The sequence below is a fragment of the Chrysoperla carnea genome, chromosome 1 (genome assembly GCF_905475395.1).
Source record: "Chrysoperla carnea chromosome 1, inChrCarn1.1, whole genome shotgun sequence".
NCBI lineage: Eukaryota > Metazoa > Arthropoda > Insecta > Neuroptera > Chrysopidae > Chrysoperla > Chrysoperla carnea.
Window position 1 is genome coordinate 131,362,067 of NC_058337.1, and position 18,918 is coordinate 131,380,984.

At 28.9% G+C, this 18,918-nt stretch overlaps 1 protein-coding gene and 1 long non-coding RNA gene across 2 annotated transcripts in view; both read left to right on the forward strand.

Annotated features, from left to right (window-relative positions):
- LOC123295025 (protogenin-like) overlaps window positions 1-18,918 on the forward strand; it is a 209,424-nt gene that overhangs the window by 134,057 nt on the left and 56,449 nt on the right. The window lies entirely within an intron of this gene.
- Window positions 9,551-11,211, forward strand: LOC123304076. Its single transcript, XR_006536133.1, has 5 exons — window positions 9,551-9,625; window positions 9,855-9,896; window positions 9,961-10,184; window positions 10,280-10,429; window positions 11,034-11,211. It is a non-coding gene; the product is annotated as an uncharacterized LOC123304076 (long non-coding RNA).

The following is an 18,918-nucleotide window of genomic DNA, read 5'->3' on the forward strand; positions in this document are numbered from 1 at the left end:
TTTTTATCTTAAAACATTTTCTACAAGAAAATCCGTTATTCTTAAGGTTGGTCGGACACTGAAAATTTACAGTACACTCTAAATTTGTATACCATGTATATGAAATATACCAAGGTATACTAAGTTAAGTCCCAAGTTTGTAACGCTTAAAAATATTGATGCTATGAACAAAATTTTGGTATACTTGTTCATAAAATCACCTAAATCACCTAATTTCCGGTTGTCTGTCGGCTGCCGCCAGCCTGTCGTCTGTCCGTCTGTCATCACGATTATTCAGAAACGAAAAGAGATATCAAGCTGAAATTTTTACAGCGTGCTCAGGACTTAAAAAGTGAGGTCAAGTTCGTAAATGAGCAATATAGGTCAATTGGGTCTTGGGTCCGTAGAACTCATCTTGTAAACCGTTAGAGATAGAACAAAAGTTTAAATGTAAAAAATGTTCCTTATAAAAAAATAAACAGCAATGTTTGTATGAAACCTTTTTTTGTAAACATCACTTTTTACCCGTGAGAGCGCAAATTATGCGCAAATTGTATAGTATGTATTATATGGGAATATCAGTAATATATTATGTGTGACATGTATGTATGTGTAATGGGACAGAGTAATCAACACTGTCTATACATGGTATTTCAACAGTTAACTCAGTCAATTGTTTGTTTTCACTTGTTTTTAACAGAAATTAAATATTTTAGTCCGTAAATTAATTATGTATTTATTTCTCTGGTGCAATTAAAATGAAGCACTCGATACATTTAGAAACTCCCTTTTATGATAAAAATAATTTATTTTCAAACTTTTATCATAGTATTTTTATTGCGTTTTACTGTTTACAGGCTAAATATTGAATTTCTCTAATGCTTAGGCTTTCTTTTTTTTAATTTTTTTTTTTTTGTGGTTCATATTAAAATATATTTTTTTGAAAATATTCTTCAAAAACTTTTTAATTTTTTTTTATGGCTCATTAATCAGATAAGATTTTTCAATAGACAGCAAATATTTTAAGATGAATTATTATTATTCAAGAATTTTCATTATCATTAAATCTGCGGCAAACAGATTAAAACTAGCTGTCAATCATACATAATGTTTTTCATTTTTTTTTGGTAGTATTTACAAAAATGCTCACATTGAAAATGAAAATAAAAATTGGCTTTGTTAAATAAAATCTATATTCCAGATCCTAACATCCTAATAACATCCTAAAGAATGAATTATATTTGTTACTTTTCTAGTGCATAATTTTCCTACTTAAGTAAACAAAAAAATTACTTAGGCAAGTAAACAAAATATTACTTACATTTTGAAGTATACTACTTTAAAACATTAAAAAAGGTTTGGCTATAGAATCCTAAATTGTCAGCAAATATAATGGGCTATATTTTATTTTCTAAATAATTAGGGTTCCGTTCCAAAACATTAAAACCCATGAAATTGTGAACAAAAGGAGGAGTTTTGATTTGTTTGATTCCTCACCGTCCCGAAATAGCAAGAGGGTGGGACATCGATATGACATTTTGTATGAAAATGCGTTATTTTTGTATTTTTTAATTTACTGTTTTAAACCATTTTAGAAATTTTTTCCCCTATAGAATGCTAAATTGTCCGAAATATAAAAAGCTACATTTTATTTTCTAAAAAATTATGGTTCCGTTGTGAAATTTTGAACAATAGGGAGGAGAGACAAGTGATAGCAAGGAAGTGAAGCCTATATCGCAGTAGTCTATGTTCTTAAAGTTAAAATTGCCCAGCGAACACGACCTGCATTGATGCATTGACTGTTAGGCGGTACGAAGTTCGCCGGGTCAGCTAGTAGTAGATATATATTGGAATAGAAATATTTTAACGTAAAACTCTTTTAAAGTAGTTTTATTAAAGTAGGAAAATTGTGCAGAATAATAAACAATAAATTCTTTTTAATCGACTTCAAACAAAAATGAGGAGGTTATCAATTCGACTGTATTTTTTTTTTTTTTTTTTTGTTACCTCAGAACTTTCGAATGGGTAAACCGATTTTGATGATTCTTTATCTATTTGAAAGCTAGTGTTTTCCGTGTGCTCCCATTTTATTTTGGTCCAATTCTAACTACGGCATCTATGAGAAAACCATAAAAGTGTTAAATTTGCATTAAGTATGCACGACAAGAGGACGAATAACTCAATATCACGCCAACTAATTTCGATGTCTTTTTTTAGTGACAAATTAGTTAGTATACTTCAGATTCACTAAAAATCAAAAAATAAGAAAACTTTTAACAAAAAGAAAACCGACTGGAAAAGAAAAACTTTTCCAAAACAAATTAATATGCACTAAAAAGTAAAGAAATAACGATAATATAATGTAGTTAAAATTATTGTTATTTTTGGAGTCGGTGTCAGCCAAGGAAACAACTCTGACAGAGCTTTACTGACACCGACTCCAAAAATAACAATAACTTTAACTACATTATATTATCGTTATTTCTTTACTTTTTAGTGCATATTAATTTGTTTTGGAAAAGTTTTTCTTTTCCAGTCGGTTTTCTTTTTGTTAAAAGTTTTTTTATTGTGTCATTTAAGTATTGCAAATGATATGATGGCGCATATCAAAAATAACTCATATCAAAATATAAAATCTTTAACAAAAAAAATGCACTCTCAAAGTCATGTGAAATTGACATTTGTGTGGTGGTATTGAAATTGAACAAAACAAAAAAGTAGGTCTGATATTTAAATTTAAAAAGATAAAATGAGATTATTAAAATTAGTTCACATGCAAATAAGGAGGACGTTCGTAACCGCGTTGTATTCTATATTCTATTGTTGTTTGTAAATAATTATGAATTACTATACTACAGAGACAGACATAGACTTGTTACTTGGCTGAGGCTGACTCTGACTCAACTAAATATCATTTTATTGTTGTAATTGCATACTTACTACTATTTATTTTACCTTGAAGATGATAAACCGGAAACTGATGGCTTTTTTTTAATAAAGTTAGTTAACTTTACTCGATGCATATACTTATTTTTAATATGTACTACAAATGTTTGACTTTACTGTCTAGTTTTACTCATGTAAAGGCATGTGTACATTATTGGATAATATAATGCAATTTCGAATTTCCAAAGAAATTCGTTTCATTATATGTTGAACGAAATTATGATAAAGTTTTCTATTCTTTTTTCATACTTACCATACTTTTCAGCTGGTGAATTTTAACTTGATTCGAACACAAATATCAGAGAAAATTCATTACTCAAATATCTGTTCTATATATTTCGGGTGTGTCGATGTTGGTGACTGTACTCTTCGTAAACGGGGCGGACCGATTTAGATGAAATTTTTTTCTTGTGTTCAAGTGGATCCGATAATGGTTTAGATTTATCATTCGGACCAATACAAATATTTTTGAAGGTTCCGCATCCAAAAAATTAAATTTCCTTAAATGGTAGGAGCGCATATAAATAATATATTAAGTATATTACACCATACTAAGTACTACGTATTTTAATAGTATTGAGGTATTATTTATTATAATGTTGTGAATAGGTTTTTTTAAGAGCTATATGCGAGCACAGAGAGAGAGAGGAGTCTGGCTGCCCAAGGGTCCAGCCAGGCCGAAGGCTAGGTAAAAGACCGAAGTTCAGGTCTTGGCCTGTCTAATAGATAAGAGTTAAATTTGGATTTAGCGAGATGGGATGGGGTTTAGCGGGATGGGTTAAGCTGGTTGGGTTTAGCGGGAGGGGTTAAGCTAACGGTTTCCACAGGACAACGTCTTTCGGGTACGCTAGTATTTAAATATTTATCAACCGAACGTCATTATGTTCTATTAGTACAGCGAATGAATGATTTTGTCTACCAATTATAATATCGCCGTTCGATTGACCTGAAACTATACAGTAAGACAGTAAGTAGAAAATATCACAGGAAACAAAGGTTATATAGTACCATGGTGCGTTTTTTCCCAGGGGGTGGAAAAATTTATGTTGAAAATGACAACGAGATTTCGATAGACGGATGAATTCTTAGCAAACAGTGTCATTGAATTATTTTTCGAAAATCCAATACTTTCCGAGTTATTGGCGTTTGAAATTCGCCGCTTATCGTTGACAAGTTCAAGTTAGTTTTTCTCAAATATAAAGAAAAATTGAAATCCTATGAAAAAAGGTTTCTGCAGAAAATGGCGCTTATAAAAAAAAAGAAAAGACATAGTGAATTATTTTATTCGTTTTGGTGCTATTGGGGAGTTAGTTTGGGAAGTTTAAAGTTAAGTATGTTTATTATTTTGAAATCTTTTCTTCAAGGCAAATTATGAACGTTGAAATTACAAATTAAACCTACGTATAATGAAAATTTTGCTGCATGCAGGTAAAATCAAATATTCTGTAAATAAATCAAATTCAAATAAAAAATGAAGAATTTTACAAATTTCAGTTGGTCGTTTAAAGTTAAATTTATTTATATCAAATTTTTTTAATGTCTTGATTCTGATTTTTGGAAGTAAACGCGAATCGAATCATATTTTGTTAAAATTGTTGATTGAAAGGATCGAAATTTATGTAGCGCAGAATTCCAGAAACTAATAAATTAATTGTGCACAAAATTTAAAACAATGCATAGTGTCAATGAATCTTTAGAATTGTAACAAAACGATATGATATTTATTACATATACGAACTTTAATGATCAAATATTTAATGAATATGCCCTTTTCTTACAAACATTGAAACATAAATAAATATAGACTACTTAATACTTTAGTTTAGAGACGGTAAACAAATTAAATATATTAATTATTCAATAAAAATTAATTAATTTCTTGAAAATTTTTAATAATTTCATTATTATTATTTTTTTAAATGTCCATGAGAAAAAAAAGACAAGAAGATTTTTTTCATTCATTAAAATTGATGTAACATATAATTAAATTAAATAATGCACTTTATAACTGTGTTATTATATCTAAATATATCTATCTATCAAGATATTTTATCTCATATTTTGTTCAATGTATGTAGAGTTGATTTTTCTTCTCATTATTATAATTTTGAAATGGTCTGTTGCTAATGTCAAAATTGATATCAGTTTGTCTAGCTAATGCAATCTATCTAATACAAAAATATAAAAAGCTTTGCAAAGTAATTTTTGGTCAAATATCAATTTTGTGACTCAAGTAAAGTAAGTTTTTTACGTCACTCCAATCTTATTCGAGTTTTCGTGTCACTCTAGGTAGCTATTAAGATCCCTGCAACTCGAGCAAGAATTGCTTAAAAAAATTTCACGCTGGGAAATCACAATGAAATTGCTACCAATTCTAATAGTAATAATAATTTATTTAAAAAATTGTACATATATCCATTTTTAAACCTTTATTCATTAGTAATATTACTTTAAACGATTCAAGCTCGCTTTCATTCGAGTACCAGTTTGACAAATTCACTCGCACCACTCGAGTCACCTGCAAGTGGTAAAACGTTAAATATAACGTGATTTTGTAAGAAACCATGGCAATTTTCCTCGTTCTAGAAGTATCTGTTAGTCGAAGGTATGAAAAAGAAAATCGTAAAAGTAAATCGAGTAATTAAAATTTCTGTGAGTAATTTATAAATTGAAATTTTTAACGTGTGTATAAAAAAATTCAATTATTATTATAAAAATATAAACTAATTATAAAAAAATTAATCATGTTTTTCAAATTCTTTTATCAACGCCATCTATGAACAGTCATTGGAAGTTATCAAAGATCAGAATCACTTAGTTAATAGCCAATGGTACAACTTTAATAATAATTACATAGATGTCGTTTTTTCGATTGAAAAAAATTTTTAATTTCTTAGGTTACGGTGTTATATCTGTAGCTATATTCATAGCATGTACGGTATATCTGTAGCTATATTCATAGCATTGTTGTTATTTATCTGATAATTATAACCGTGAAAGTTTGAATGGATAGATGTTTGTTACTCATACACAGCAGAACGACTTTAAGGATCTGTGTGAAATTTGGCACAGAGCTAGATGATTGTCTAGAATAGTACATGAGCTATTGGTTTTATCCCGGAAAAATGCACGGTTCCTATGGGATAGCATACAGAAACCATGTTTTGTTAAAGTTCGTGAAATAGATTTTAGCGCATTTTTCTCAAGAAGGCTTGATTAATTTACACAGTAACGATGAAAACTCTCAAAATCTCTTTTAATCGCGACTATTATATTGTCTAACGCGCCTGTAGAAATTTTCAATTGAAGAATTTGAATGGTTAAATGAGATTCAGAGCCTAAAAAATGCAAAACGAATTCTTTGATATGTTATCCACACAATTCATTTGCAAAATTCCCCTCAATTCTGAAATAGTTTTCCGTTGTAGAAAAAACAAGACAAATCAAAGGTTATCAGACAAGGTTGACTACTATCTGATAAATCTGATAGTTATTTCTAAACATCGTGCATCACATATCGGACATTCAACCTAATTGATGAATATTTCCTTATATATAAAAAGTATATTTAAATTTCTTTTTTAAAATTTACGTTCGTTGTTCATGACAATTATTTAAGTTCCCATAACATAACTAAATATATAAATATAAATATTAAATTATACAAAAAACAAATAAACATCTATCGATTTATCAAATACACATAAATTCAATGCAATAATGATATTGATTATGTTGTTTTGAATAAAGAATGTCTTCTTTTAAACTTTTTTATTTTTTTATGTTTTTTTATATAAATTTTATTTTTTTGTTTTTAATAATAAATAACGGACTACTACATACATTGTTGGTTGAATGTATGTTTGAAGCTAATGTAGTAAGAAATAATAATTGTGACTCTGGCTCTAAAGAAGTTGTAACTGAAATTGATGTTTATTTTATTTTAAAAACAAACAATATATACAGGATAGATAATTTTGTTTGATTCACGTAAGCTATCTAAAAGAAAGGGTGAAAGCGGGTGAAAAAAAAAAACGTAAGTAGGTATCATTATTGGGAAAAGTAACTTATTGGGGTATCGGTGCTTAATTGTTCTCAAGTTTTCTTATAGTTGGTGAATATTGTGCAAAATCTGACAATCAATTCATTAACTAAATGATAAATCAGTTATCAAAACAAAAAATTGTTGGCGATTAAGGTTGATTGGAAAGTACAGTGTAATTTTACAGTTTTATACCATGAATATATGAAATATATCAAGGTATAATAAGTTTAGTCCCAAGTTTGTAACGCTTAAAAATATTGATGCTAATAACATATTTTTGGTATAGTTGTTCACAAAATCCGTCCGTTTGTCGAAACGATAACTCAAAAACGAAAAGAGATATCAAATAAAACTTTGATTGAGTGCTCAAAACGTAAAAAGTGAGCTCGAGTTCGTATATGGGCAATATGAGTCAAGTCTTGAGGACCCATCTGGTAAACCGTTATAGATAGTACAAAACTTTAAATGTAAAAAATATTCCTTATAAAAAAATAAACAAAATCGGTTTGAAATTTTTTTTCTTAAACATCACTCTTTGCTCGCGAGGGTGCAAATTAGCTTAGAAATATTTATAGTATGTATATACAGATACCTATTGTTTATATTTTAAATTTATAAGTTACATATATTATGTATGTGTTTGTTTGTTAATCTTTCTTTACTTTCAAAAAACAAACGAATGTGTAATCAACCACACTCTATATATACATGGTGTTTGTACAGTTAACTCGGTCAATTGTTTTCACTTGTTTTTAAAGAGAATTAAAAAATGTTAATTTATGAATTAATTATTTAACTTTATATAACACTAGCTGTGAACTACCCGCTTTGCTGGTTAACATCCCCACTTGCACCCCTGCCTCCACACTTCCTTGCGTGGGATAACAGTTTTGTACACGTTTTGTACATGTACACGTCATGCTCTTTTATTTGATACCCCACTTAGATATATTTTTCTCGCTACACCTTTCTACCCTCCGAAGGTTAAAAGTAGATAAAAACAATAGATCTTTGAAGCTGGTTGTATATCGTTTCAATATTTTAGCTTAATCTATGCACAACTTTTTTAGTTTTTTAAGCATATCCCTTTCAAACCCTATTTCAACCCCTTACTCTACTATAATATGGATGTATTATACATAAAAACCTTCCTCTTGAATCACTCTATCTATTAAAATAAACCGCATCAAAATCCGTTGTGTAGTTTCAAAGATTTAAGCGTACATAGGGACATAGGGACATAGGGACAGAAAAAGCGACTTTGTTTTATAATATGTAGTGATCTTACATTACTAGCAGTCGGATTTATGCAATCATTTAATTTCTAAAAATAATACATAATTGGAAAAATACACTCGCACCAGGACTCGAACCCGTACCTCTCTGTTTCATGCCAAGCGCTTTATCCAGCTCGGATATATGACCTATAGACACAAAAAAATTTTTCAACTCATCGAATTTTCATTTTTGTTTGTTTGTCAACTTAAACTCATTTATTTATTATTTATGTTTTGTTCACTAGCTTGTATACAATTTTAAGCGTCAAAGCCTTTCGGTTATATAATTGATGTTTATTTATGACAAATAAATTGCCGAGTAATCTTAATAAAGATAATTGAAAAAATACACTCGCACCACTAGTCGAACCCGTATCTCTAGGATTCATGCCAAGTGCCTTATCCAGTTCGACTGTACGAGCCACCTTATATGTTAGACTTAATTGCTTTCTTTTAGAAAACACCTTCATTGCCACCCACGATATCGGACTCGTTACAATATTAACCGTGTGAAGTTGGTCTAAAAACATTATTTTTTTCAATTATTCTTAAATTCTTTGAATTACTTAATATCGTAGAATCGTGTATAAAATAAAATTAGCTACCCTGTAAATATAAAAAGAAATATAATCATACAAATATGATTATATTATTTGTGACAAAACGTGAAATGTTTAGGAATAGTAATTATTATAAATAGATAAAAAAACATTCATATCCTGTTTATTTGACCTTAAAAAAAATAATACTTATACCTTAACATTTGAATTTTAATCATTATCATATGTCGATAACATCATATTATTAATAATAACGCCCCACCTTTTATAAACACCTCATGCTTTGATATATGTATTGGGTGGTCTCTGCTCCCTTCAGATATCATTGCTTCTTGTAAAACTTCTTGAAGTACACTGAAGCCATGAATGTCAAATTACAGATCAAGAGAACCTTCAAGGATAGTGCTACAATTTTATTTATTTTATTTTATTTTATTTTTTTTTGGTATCCTAATATTCTATTATCAGTTCCTAAAGGAACTATAAATAGGTCTGATGAATAGATAACATGAACGGCAACTACCCAGTGACATTCATCTAATCGAATTTATAGTATGTAAACTATAATTAAAACTATTTACGTAAATCTAAATCTTAAATCTAGCACTTTGTCTAGTTAGTCTATTTACTCTAAAACGATTCTCAATTTAGTTAGAGAAACGAATATATATAAGATGTCGCAGTGGAAGTCTTTTTGTTGATCGGACGGGTTATGGCGCGAAGATTCAAATGGAGATCTACTAAATCGATATTAGTTGTATGAAGTTGGCACTACTGTATTTGGTACAACTTAAGTGTCAATATGGATTTGAACAAACGTAAGTAATCTCAATTAAATTTCAATATTCTGTTTATTCAATTTCTTTTTTTAGTAAAATTTTTGTAAATCGTTTCTACTATCCACAATTACATTTCTTTCAGTTTTATCAAACGTATATTGCAAAACAATGGTAAATTTAGCATAATTTATTTGACATGTGAATGAGTAGATACATAACCTAGGTTTTTGTATTTAATAAAATTAAAAAAATTTAATATTTGTTTTAGGACAACATAACTTAATACTAATATTGGCGATGATGATTCCTGGTGAACTTCTTTTAAAGGTAAAGGTGCATACGGATATATTATTATATTATTTTTCTAATAATAGGAATACATATACATATGCACATTCGGTCAAGGGCCGTTTGCCGTTACAGTACGGGCGAGATGTATGGATCTTCGAATCAATTGGATCGTCTTCACCACCACCTGGTGCCGTGAAATGGAGAGTGGTTGTCCTTTGTCGTTAATAGGCGGCTATTGGCCAGCTCCAATGTGACAAAGGCCACTCGACGGCTTGATTAATGGATGCACCAGGAATCACCGCACACGGTAATTAAAAAACTTAACTAATATTATTTCCTAAATTCAAAATGTTTGTTAAAATCTCCAACCTTTATTAACGTCACTTTTCCCATTTATTTTAGATTATGTCCTTTGGCCGGCAAATTAATTGATAAAGAGGAAAAGATAAATACAACTTACATAGTCATTCATGAATGGAACCGGGGTTGAACAACCGGACGGCCAGGAGAGAACGCAGCAGCACACAGCGGATTCACTGGGTGATCCTCGAGGTATACCAGATTTTCTTCCATAATTTGTGTTGATCGAATCGGCCTGCATGCGGTGGTGTTGCCGTTGATGGGCGATGTTGAATTTCCAGACAACAAAAGATGAAATAACCATGCGGTCGTCCACTCGAAACTTGTATCACCAGGACACTACTCGTGAGTACCGGTCGTTGTTTTTTTTGTTTTATTGTTTCTGATTATTAAGTCGTTGTCGATCCATTAATTATAATTACGATGTTGGTCCGATTTGATTAAAGTTCGATTTTGATTTTACTTCTGTTTAATAATCGTTGTTGATTTATTAATTTTTTTTAAATCCACGATGTCGGTCCAATTTTAATTAATGTCGATTTTATTTTACTTCTGTTTATTAATCGTTGTTGATTTATTAATTTTTTTAAATCCACGATGTCGGTCCAATTTTAATTAATGTCGATTTTATTTTACTTGTTTAATAATCGATGTCGATTGATTAATTTTTGATCACGAATCAATATAATAATTCCGAGCTCTTTACTTGCTCGATGCAAAGGTTAAAGTATAAGTATTTTTTTCATCAAGAAACCATCAGGTCATTTGTTGACTCATTGTTTTTTTGTTTTATTAGTGCCTGGTGCCGCCGTGATCCAATCACGACCTTTCGCGCCGTGTTTACCGCCTGCGATGCTGCGTGCGATTCTCTGTTTGTGCGTCGTGTGCCTGGCCATCCGGGTATCCACTTTCGGCCATTTTTTTATTTTTATGATTTGTAATGAAAAAAAAATTGTATTTTAATTTTAAATAAATTTTAAATATTTTACTGACATTTTGTTTTTTTGTTTTTTTTTTTGTAAATTTTTTGTAAATTTTTTTCTTTTTTGTTCGGTGGGTATAATGTAGCCTAAGCCGAACTCCATGTGTGAAACCAAATATGAGTATCGTCTCAACTCTTTCACTATTGTCTAAGAGATTGATTACTTCAACATTTGGGTGCCTTTCAAGGCGAGTCAAGTAACTTTCACTGAACCGCGTAATTTCTTCGTGCACTGTGGGCACTTCAAGACTACGGTGAATGTCGTCATTACGCACGTACCAGGGAGATTCACTAATTGTTCGTAACACTTTCGTTTGAAACCGTTGAATAATTTCGATGTTACTGTTGGTAGCAGTTCTCCATACTTGAATCCCATAAGTCCACACAGGTTTTAAAATTGTTTTATACACTAGCACTTTATTGTCTAACGATAACTTAGATTTATGGCCTAACAATCAGTAAAGTTTCGAAAATTTTAAATTTAATTGTTTTCTCTTGGACCAGATGTGTTTGCGCCAAGTTACCCTTCTGTCTAAGTGAATTCCCAGGTATTTCACTTCGTTTGTCTGTGGAAAACTGACATTGTTCATTTTTACAGCTGGACAAGTTTCCCTTCTTAAAGAGAATGTTACTTGAACTGATTTTTGTTAATTTACTTGAATACGCCACTTTTGAAACCATTTTTGTATTTTTGTATTTATTTAAACTATTTTGTAGTTTGAGAAGCTACATTTGGGTCCACGTCTGTGGATAATATTGCAGTATCATCTGCAAAAGTAACTATGGTATTTTTTCCGTCGGCTGGTAAGTCCGCGGTATATATCAAGTAGAGAGTTGGGCCCAGAACGCTGCCCTGTGGTACGCCAGATTGAATAGGAAACACTAATTCTAACAATTTTGTGAAAAGTACATAATGTTATTTTAATAAGGGTGCCTCCCTGTATTTATAGAAAGGCATATCTAGTAGTCGTATCTTTAATTCATAAATACTAAAGTTAGTCCACCCTTCTTACTATAATATATATATATATATATATATATATATATATATATATATATATATATATATATATAAAATGTAATATAAGACCTTAATTAACGAAATTTTAATGAACATATTACGAAGATATAATGATTGATCTATACATTAGAAATGAAGTATTAATACTAATTGAAATCCCGTTGAAGAATCAATAGTACTCTTAATGAATTCAATCATGTGCTTTGTTCGTCGTTTTAGCCGACTGTCAAGGAGTGGTTACTTTTTTTCGCGGGTATCTTTTATGTTTATAAATTTCTTTATTACCTCGTAGCTTCCAAACGATAGCTGGATATCGTTTTATTTGTCTTAAAAACCCAAATGTCCTTAGATAGGTGTTTGACCTAACCTAGGTTTTTGTGATAGGTGTTTTTATTTTCTACGATTTAGTGCATTAAAAAGCGTGTTTTTTTTTAATTTTTTATTCACACGGCTTTCTCAGAGACGGTTTTACATAGCAAATTGAACGACTTTGTCAGTTACACAGTAAAATTCTAAAGTCAAACTTTTGACAAAAGTCAAAAGTTGATTTTGAGACTTGGTTGGTTAAATGAAGAGTTAAAAAAATCTTTTACTAGTGTTCATCGTTTGTGGGCTTTTTCTTGAGATTAAGAGTGTAATTTGATAGCTCTATATATTGCGTTAAAATTGATCAATTTTTATGAGTAATTTTCGATTAGACGGTTGCACATTTATGGATCGTTTATATATGCAAATTAATAAATATTTTTTTGAAAGGTTGGGAGCGTATTGGACTTCGAACATTGGTGAAAATTGGGAATAAGATCAAAAATATTTTGATATAGACATCTATTTGAAATAACTAAGTATAATATATAATGATGATATATTATAAATATATTCATAAAATTTTATTAATTAATAATTAATGACTATCTGGTACTCGTGGAATATCTAAGAGAGCAATTTTTAAGATTAAAGAAACAAATTTTTAAACATCAAAAAGTAAGAAACCAAATCTGGCTTCTAAATTCCTTGTAATAAATAACCAGAAGAATAAAAAACTTTTCCGAGTATTAAAAATAATAAATTTCTAATTACACATTTACAATTTTTACAACTGTCAATAAAATTTTGCATTTCAATTTATTTTTAATAACAGTTCATTATTTTAATTTTTTTTTTTTTTTTCTTTCCAGGTGAGTACTGGCAATAATTTTTCAAATAAACTAAAATTAATTAAATTTCGTGTATTGGTAAGTAATAGCCTTCATTTAAATAAAATTCTCTTTTCGGAATACAAAATCGCTATTAAAGAAGCTGTCGGAGCTAGATATTAAAACGCTTTTTCTAAAGCTTTAAGTAGGAGACCCCTTCAAGCTGAAGATTTAGGACTCGTTTCCATAATATCGAACTGTACATTAAGGAGATATGCAAGGATTGAATAATACTAGGGATTTTAATAAAATTTTATAAATACATTTTTTGATTAACAAAGTTTCCATAAATCACAAAAAATTCGAAAATCATCGGGCTTTTTATTATTATTTTATCGTTCAAAGTCGGCTGAAAAAATGATGAATCATATAGTTTATCCATTTCAATTTTCAAGCATACGCCAATTTAATAAAAAAAACTTTTAACAAGAAGAAAACCGACTTCAAAAGACAAACTTTTCCAAAACAAATTAATATGCACTAAAAAGTAAAAAAATAACAATAATATAATGTAGTTAAAATTATTGTTATTTTTGGAGCCGGTGTCAGCCAAGCTAATGTAGCAAACTGTTCTGTCAGAGTTGTTTCCTTGGCTGACACCGACTCCAAAAATAACAATAATTTTAACTACATTATATTATCGTTATTTTTTTACTTTTTAGTGCATATTAATTTGTTTTGGAAAAGTTTTTCTTTTGAAGTCGGTTTTCTTTTTGTTAAAAGTTTTTTTTTACTTTCTGATTCTTAGTGAATCTGAAATACACCAACTAATTTGTCACTAAAAAAAGAATCATCGAAATCGGTTGGCTTGATATTGAGTTATTCGTCCTCTTGTCGTGCATACTTAATGCAAATTTAAGATTTTTATGGTTTTCTCATGGATGACGTTGTCAGAACGGGGCGAAAATGGGACCACACGGGAAGCACCAGCTTTCAAACAGATAAAAAATCATCAAAATCGGTTTACCCAGTCAAAAGTTATGCGGTAACAAACATAAAAAAAAATTTTAAAAAAATACAGTCCAATTGATAACCTCCTCCGTTTTTGTTTGAAGTCGGTTAAAAAAGGGTGCTTATATTTTTTCTAGGCAAAACCTCCTGGAAAAGCCTTGAAAATAATCCATGAAAATGTTGGTCTTTCTTTAACAAAAAACAAATGGCATATAAGTTTTGCCCAAGACTTAGGGAACCGCCTCTAATCCACGAATTGTGTTTAAGGAAATGTCATAATGATAATTAATTAAATAGTGTGTTAATTCATCGAATTCTTAATTAATTTCTGTTATTTTCTTAGAACCGATGTAAAATGTATAAATTTTACATTACCTAATATAAATTTTTTTTATTATTATACATGCGATCACATACAAAGAATTCTAATAATATTCAAACTCTTACCAATTTTGAGTGTTGAAAAAGAAATTATTTGAAATTTATGATGACAGTATTTATGGGATGCTTATGCTTATAGGCTGTACGTACTGCTTGCTGTAGTTGAAATATTGATTAACTCTTTTTTGTTGTAAATTTAAACAATTCATAATAAGGATGTGAATATTATTAAAATTTATATTTTGTGCGTGTTGTGTGCTTCAACTCAATAGTATGCTGCTGTAGTTATTTTAAACAGTTAGCTTTTTGTTTTGTTACTTATTTACTTCAGATATTGATTAGATTTTAAAATATTAGGAGAGAATGTAGTACCAGGGATTGAAAATTATAACTAGCTAAAAGTATAACTTTGTAATGGCTCGCGAATGGTATCACATAAAATAGATATTTCTAAAATAAAATTATACTTCAATTATTGACAAACATTTTTTATTTAATTGTTCCTCAACAAACGTTAATTTCTTTAAAACATCAGTTTGTAAACCAGGATCCATGTTATTTATTATCCGCTATGAAAATATTCAATTCATTTTTTATTTTAAATTTATGACAAATACAACAAAACCCATCTTTATACATTGATAAATAAAACCAACGACGATGACATACATTACATACTTCAAAATTCAAATTCTTTTGAGCAATCTCAAAATTTTCTGCATACATTTTAAAATTAATATCATCTCGATAAGCATATAATTCTTCTTGATCTTGTTTTCGTCGTTTCCGATGATCACGCATTAATGATCGATTACGATCATGCTCTTTACGACCCGTTACCGTACGACGTCCTGGCATTTTATTGCTAACATTACATTTAATTAATAAATAACTTTAAAATTATAATAACTATAATTAAAATTTTTTCATTACTTGTATTAATATCACTTAAATTTTTAAGTTATTCTACTGTAGAACTGCAAAAATTAATTGTTTATGTTTTGTTTTCACGTTTTTTTTTTTTTGTATTTTTCATTATGAAGTTTTTTAATACTTGAAAGAATTTACAGATGGCCACTCAATTAAAATTAATATTAAATGCAGCTAATCATATATTAGTATTAGATGTAGCTCACAGATGGTGCCACTGTATGTATGTATGTCTGTCTGTCCTTGAAACAGGAAGATGAGACTTTAGTATAGGTTATAGGATACTTTTGTGGCGTAAATAAAATTTTAAGGAGGTGAAATAGTGGAAAATAAGAAAAATTTCACTAAAAATACTCTTTCAAATTCTATTCATGCAAGAATAATGCCTGAAAAATTTTAAGGTGTACGTTACAGCTCCCCAAAAGTGGAAAAAACACATCCCAAAACTACCTTTTTAACCCCCGAATCAAAATAGGGGTGTTATAAGTTAGACTGCTATGTGTGTGTGTGTATCTGTCTGTGTATTTGTGGCGCCTAAACGGACGACCCGATTTTGATTTTTTTTGTTTCGTTCGAAAGATAATTTAATCGGATCAGTTTGGAAAAGGCTTTAAGGAAAAAGGTAATTGAATGGAGATTGTTCTTACATATGTTTTAAGTGCAAAATCAGGATTCCGTACCCGAAAAACTTGTCGGAAGTTTTTTAAATTTTGTAAATTTGTGGATTTATATGTTGAATTCCATATTGAAGTGTTTTTAATGGTATGCTTTTTTATGTAGCAAAGCTAATATTCTTAAGGTTAATTTGGCAAACTAATATTCATTAGTTAAAAACCTGAAAAATATTTTCCTATAAAGAAAATTATAACAAGCAGCACCCAAGTCATGAAATGAATGGCATTTGTGTTTTATTTCTTCTATAAGTGATTTTCTCTAAATTTTTTGCGTCAATATTTCAAATACTATGGTATATATCGAAAACCTGTACTATTAATTTTCGTCTAATTTTCCCGTCTAATTTTCGAAGTGGAAGTTTTCATTTACTAATTTTTTTAAGGAATTTAATATTTAAAAAGTATAGGTTTTTGCAATTCTATAAATGAGAAAGTTCCCTAAACTAAACTTCGGCTTCATAAAGATATCTCATAGATAGATATATTTGTCTAGAAACTATAAAATGATTCAAAATACATTGTATTCAAGGTACTATACATTACCCTACTTATTAAACATGTGTGTATGTATAGGTTTAGAAAATGCAGTGAATGTTGGAAAAACCACGAAGGTGTGGTATTTATTATATTGATAGTTCATTGCATTGTTTAATTTTCATATACCTATGTATATGAAAATACAGAACTAAACTAAATTAAAAGCTTCTGGGAAAATTCAAAACTTAACTGTATTCAATATTTCTAAGAAAATAAACACAACTGGATTAAAGACTTTCTGAGAAGAGATAAAAATTAAAAAATGTTTAATTATCAAAGATAATTATTTTAAAACTTTTTTTTAAACGGAATAAATTTGGTACAAATCTAAAAACCTGCACAATTTGCTCATGTCTTTAGAGCTCCGAAAGAGACCGTTGAAAATCGATGGAAATTTTTTTTCAAATTATATAATTGAAGTAGAGGTTATGTGGATTTATATCAGATTTTTTCACATGGATTAAGTAAGTTTATTTCTTCGTGTAAGGCTTCTGAAATAAAACTAGAATGTTGATTTAAACAAGCATGTATATAATAACAACTATTATATGTTACTATTTTTAAAACTATTATTTAGTTTATTTGTTATAATCCAATTAAAGATGTATAAATAAGTACATTATGTCTATAATTTATTAATAATAATTTTTTAATTACTGAATTGTTTCTACTTATTTTTGTGTTAGGAGAAAGATATATTTTTTTTACAACGACAAAATGTGTCCATATCTGACGTAATTTTCAAAATATTGAAAATTGAAAATTTTCTTTAATTATTCAGCTTTCAATATTTCGAAAACCAAGGCAGATATCGAAATATTTTATTCTTATTTTGCGTCTACATTCATGAAGTTAAAATAAACTTCATCATTAAAGATTGATATAAGATATTGAAAATAAGATAAGATAATAAGAAAAATAATTTCAACCCAAAAGATGGAGACACTTGGTTTTTTTCTTTTCTATGTCATAAACTATCAAAATATGTCTTTTTTGAGATTTCTCAATAAAAGCAATGTATTTTATATCGATTTTCAATAATTTTTTTTCTTAAAAATTTGCATGGATATCTAAGCTTAAATTTTAACCAAATATTTTTTGAGTAAAAGTCTACTTAAAAACAATTTTGAGTCTTTAAATCAAACATTGTTGTCATGCTCATACATCCTTAAATTATTTAAATTTCATGAGAGAAAAAAAAATATTTATGTTAAAATAGTACAAAAAATATTTTGTATTTTTCCTACAGGGAAATACTTTTTGATATTAAACTTTAAAATAAAATTATTTGGCATTTTATTAAATAAATAATGAGCTGTTGATAAAAACCATAATTTAAATACTAAATGAATGTTTATAGGTTTACAATTTTCGTTTGACAGTGATAACGACACGTATTCTTTCAACATTTTCAATCTCAATGGATATTACCATCCCGAAGGATTCTTACGATATCTACCGTCACTTTATATTGCAAAATAGTTGTATTTTAAAAGAAAGCTTAGGAAATTAATATTACAGGACACAAGATTGGAACTTCCAAATCATTAGAATCATAGAAAAAAAAGGTTAAAGTAAAAGTTTTCGGACATTTGTAGATTTAAAAGTTTATTTATTATGATTTTCTTGTTTAAACAAACGTTAGAATAGATATCAGTCAAAGAGTCAATAAGTAAAATGTCATAGTCGTATAAGTCATAAACGGTTAGTGATTAAAAAAAATCTTGAACAAAAAAAGTAGGTAATTTAATTATCTACAATAAAGACTATTACCATTTTTGGTCTAAAATGCACGGTTTTGGAGACATAGTCTAAAACCGTTTTCCTTAATTGGAGGCACTACCTCCGCCTTTTTTGTAAGGATTTTGTGCATTTACATTCAGTACGTGATACTGAACCTATTTAAATAAAAAACTAACTCCTGTAATTTATTGCATATGGACATAAGTAACTAGCTTCTATATAACTAGTATTTAATTCATGATACACTTTTTCATGGATTCACTCTT